Genomic DNA, 5326 nt, shown 5'->3' on the forward strand with positions numbered 1-5326 from the left:
ATGCCAATGGATGATTTATTCTGAACATTTCAATGAGACATGCAATATTCAGAGAAATTTCCTTTTTTTATTGTCAGTATCCACCAGCCAAATGTATTGCTGTCAGCTATACAAGCTATCAACATACTGGAATATATGAGCAAGCCAAATACACGTACGAAACTGCTCTTGTGCTCATGCTCGACGTCGCTAAGGCGTTCAATGGAGTGTGGTGTAAGGGGATTTATAATCAATTACATCTTATAGGCATTTCTAATAATGTCTTTCTAATCTTAAACTCGGATCTCACTAATCGATAATTTGGATCAAAAATTAATAATACTTTCTCTTCATACAGAATCATTAAAAAAGCGTGTGTCAAGGTAATATTCATAGACCCTTATTATACTTAGACTCTTTATTTACTGCTGATTCCCCCATCAATGATGAAAGCCCAAACATCATTGCTCTGTGTGCCAATAACATCACAGTTATCACGGAATCAATCACACGCAGTCTTGCAGTTGACTTACTTCAGAAAATAATTAAAGCCATCGCAGCTCTAAGTGGAAGACCAACATATATCGTGATAAATACAAACTCTTGGTGTTCAATAGAGAGCACAAAAGATGTGAAAATGCAACATCCGCAACAACAATAATATTAAAAAAGCCAAATATGCTACCTGGGCCTTCAATTCCTTATTTAGTGCCAAATTGCAGCTTGATCTCAGATACTAAAGAACTATCTTAAAAAAGCTATTTAATTAATATTAACTTATGTTTTTCATTTCACTTTCAACCTTCCTATCTAAAAAAAACTTTCTTCCACAGTGAATAGAATTCTGTCGGTTCACCTTTATGAATTAGTTATAACAGCATCAGATCCGACTTGAATATCTATCAGACATCAACGCGTTTATGAACAAACTTAAAGCTGCATCGAGCCCAAATATTTATTAGCAAAAACTTCTACTAAGTACAGCTGTTTCCTGCACTCAAATTCAGCTGAAATAACAGTGTTGTACAGAAAAACAATGACTTCACAATCTCAGATGAATCAATTAACCAACTTCAGGTCAGAACACTACTAGACCCCAAAGCAGACTATTACTCTATTCTGCGCCGCACACTCCTATTTATTTTGACTTGGAGCCGAAATTCCGGAACTTCCAACACGTTTCAGAACAATTCTCGCAAAACTGCTTAATTATTCTTATCTCTCAGAAACTCGAAATTTCCAGAACTATCATTTTGTCGCCCAAATGATCTCCAAGTTTCCAAAATTATCATCAAGTAGGCAAACATGTCACCATGCCGAATCTTCAATAAGAAAGACATTAGGCATTATTTTCTCCCAAAATTACGCTTGAATTACACGACATTCTTAGCTGTCTCCTAATTTAGCTGTTAAAAAGGATCAGTCTGACATATAAAAGAAAATTTACAAAATTATACAACAATTTCAATTCCAAAAATACTTTGATTTGCCTTTACTAGAAATAAATGGCCCTTTAAAGGCTTAACTTGTACTGCCGTTGTGTCAGCTGAGAACGTTGAGGCCAACGGTAGCGTTATGACGTATTTAATCTTGAATTTTAAACTTGAAAAAAAACTTTTTTTTTAACCTATCAAGAAAATCAACAATTAAAATAAATGTAGAAAGGATCTATTTGTTGCTTTATAACAATATGCTCTTAAATGTTTAGGTAGTCTAATTTTTAGAAAATTCTTCCAAATTTAATTGTTGTTTTTCTACAACTTTATTATATTACTTATAATATTTATTGATGACCGTACAAGTTGGCAAGTATGCGTCACAAGTCCCAACTATTGGTAATACAAAAGAACAGAAAACCAATAAGAGAACATGACGAATTAGTCCTTTTCGATAAAGTGATACCAAGAGTAACAATATGCACGCATCGAGATGTAGTGATTATACAAAATGGATGTATTCCTCAGAGACTCAGTCTGTACGATCGTGTGGGTTATTTGAAAACTTCATAAGAGCATAGTTATATATAATATATGTATTCATTTTAAAACAATATTTAAAGAGAGTAAATATTTTCTTCTCTATTAATATAAAAAATATCTATTACAAGCATAAAATTATATCTTAAATTTAAGAATGTATTCTAGTGCTCATGGATTATTTTTAAATTCTTTGATTAACGTTCATAAGAAAATAACTGTCGAACTAATTTTATTTCCAACGTTTTTATGTAAGAAAAATTTTAAACTTATCAGGTCTTAAAGGATTATATCTATGAATTCTAACTACTTCATATTTTTTTTAAAAAATCATTGAAAGACGATTTTAATTCCAATTAAAGTTTATGCTGTAAATATATTATACTAAGCATTTAAAAAATTTTAGTTGAAAAGAGCTAATTGAAGCACATATATGCTTCTACATTTCTCCTTTTTTTTAAAAAGAAAAAATCATCTTAAAAGAATAACAATATAAATGGGTCAATGAGAACCGTGGTGGCTCAAGGGATAGAGCACTCAACTCCAGTGAGGTGACCCAGATTTGAATCTCCGCTGTTCGATATGAATTTCACACAGATCAAATTGCTGTCTTAAAATATCCTCAGTGATAGACGGATCATGGGTTAGAGTCCCCCTGCTTTTAGGCTAACAGTGGGGGGTTTAGTGGTTTTCCTCTCCATGTAATGCACATATATATATATGGCTTTCTATGCATATGTGCGAGCTCTGCCTTTTAAATAAGTCATCCTATGAATGAATGCCAATGAAGGTTTATTCCTTATTTTAGTCTGTTATTTAAATTACAGCGCTTACCTATTTTGAAAGTTGTTTTTTTTATTATTATTGTTATAAAATTAACAACATTTTCTTCTTAATATGGATTTTTATTAAATTATTTTTTCGAAAAAAAATTTTTTTACTATTTTTTCTCATAGATGGCAGCATTGATATATTACTTGCTTCAATTTTTCTCGAAGAAATATATTTCTTTAATTTATTTTATTCGATTCAAGCTATAATCACAACTCTGAAGATTCTGCTTCCTCTCGAAATTTGTTAACTATTAAATTAGCATTTTACTTTTAAACCTAAACTACATTCAGGCATAAGTTTGGTTTCAGCTTCCTTTCACTTCATGTTCTTCTTCAACGGAATTTTTTAGCGATATCGACACGTATAAGGAATAATTTTCATATGAGAATAATTTTAAAATTAAGAGAAGATTAGAAATTTATTGACAAATGGATTATTGCTCTTAGTAAAAAATTTAAAATTAAGTTAAATAGGATTACAGTCCATATTTATTTCCTATTGTTAAATTTCATAAATGTCCGGTCAAATTTTTGTTTGTTGCGTGTAGTACTGATTGTTACAATTCTGATATTAGTAAAAGTTTTTTTTTATAGAGAAAAATATTGTTATAGAAAGTAACGTTGATTTTTTGGATTATATCATTAATAGCGTAATTTCGAGTATTAATACTTTTGATTTTTGAAATTTGTACACTAATATTCCACATGCACAGATTATTTAAATTTGTAGTGGCATTTTTGATAAATATTTATTTAATGAGAAAATTGATAAATTTTATTGATTGGATATATGTAAGTTTAATCTCTTTGAGAAAGTACTTTTTAATGGTTTTGGATTTTTATAAACAAATAATCGGAATTCCACAAAGTTATTCCTTTTCTGGTGCTTTTGCTAATATTTTTTTTACATTTTTTTAAAGCTAAATTTCCTGAGTTTATTGATTTTAGATATATTGATGATTTGATTTTGTTTAATTGTGACAATTATGATTTCATTTTTAGTCTTCATCCTAAAGATTTGGTTTTGAAAAAACTAATGAGAATTGCTTGAATGTTGAATATTTAGATTTTAAAAATTGATATTGTCAACAAAAAAATTTTAAAAACGTTTTGGATAAACGGAAGGCTTTTAAAATTGAAGCTATTTTTTTTATATATATTTCTTGTATTTCTTCTCGGACTTTTGTAAAACCTTCGGGGTACTGAGAGAGCAAATTTCGTCATTTGTCTGGATCTCTCAACGGAAAAAGTTGTGTTCTATGGCTCCCGGAGCTGGTACCTCCAAAAGACGTCGTCTTTGGTGGCCATATTTTTATTTCCATTGTTTTCTATTTTTTATTTTAATAGTATTATATATATATATATATACAGTCAAACCCCGCTATAGTGAACACGGTTTATAGCAAACTCCNCGAAGCCGGTACCCCCTGAAGACGTCGGCTTCGGTGGTCATATTTTTATTTTATTTGTTTCTTGTATTTCTACTGTTAGGGCATTCAAAAAGTCACTGATTGATCAGAAAGTACTTTCTCCTTATAATTCTAGATCTAATCAGAAATAACTAAATCACTGTGGTATCTGAAAATCTTTTAATTCACCCAGATAAATGAAAATACTGAAAGAAGTTTCCCACCACAATGAATGCCTTCGAAAAAAGGAACAGTCCTAAATATATGACGCTGGGCGTTAACCGGTTAAAGTTCTATCATAAATATGAGCAACACGGCGGATGGGATAAGGACAGCTGCGCGGCCCAGGTCAAACTTCAAGACAAGTAATTCGACATATTGAAAATATCAAGTGTCGTAAGAAATGCAACATTATTACTGTTGTTTCGTTTCTTCACTTTTAAAGAGTGGGCGTTATTATCCTAACTTAACATGCTTTACTCTTCAATTCGCTACCAATTTAATAGAATTTTTCAGAATGCCGAGTATTTTTTATTCATAGTTTATTATTGACAGTGTCTTCAGAGAATGGTTTTCCTAAAATCTACTACACGAACAATTTGAAATGTATCTCATTGTGTTATTAAACAAATAATAAATAAATAAATGTTCTACCACTTTTTACATTTTAGTTGCATGTGACGTCTCTGCATATATTTTAAATTATGTTGGCGAACACGACTTCAACGTGATAAATGGTACCTATGAATTAATAATGTTTGTTTGTTATGGATACATAGATGCCAACTGCTCCGGACACGTCAACATAATTTAAAAAACAGTAAGTAACTACAAAGTAAATTTTGCAAATATTTGACTATTTTTACTTGCTTTTTAAAAGGTATTGCATGACTTAATTACTAAAAAGTGGTGAATGATATAAGCCTACGAGGTGTTAAGAAATATGGGTGGATAAAAATCTACTAAATTGAATTTATTAAACCATGTATCACAATTAATAAACTACCACTTTAAAATAGTCAATAGTAATATAGTTTGCTGTCAGGAGCAAGTTGGCATCTCTGTGGATAAAAGTAATATCGATAACTTTTTCCACGACGAACTTACATAATTTATGGCACCGTCAACG

The sequence above is a fragment of the Parasteatoda tepidariorum genome, chromosome 6 (genome assembly GCF_043381705.1).
Source record: "Parasteatoda tepidariorum isolate YZ-2023 chromosome 6, CAS_Ptep_4.0, whole genome shotgun sequence".
NCBI lineage: Eukaryota > Metazoa > Arthropoda > Arachnida > Araneae > Theridiidae > Parasteatoda > Parasteatoda tepidariorum.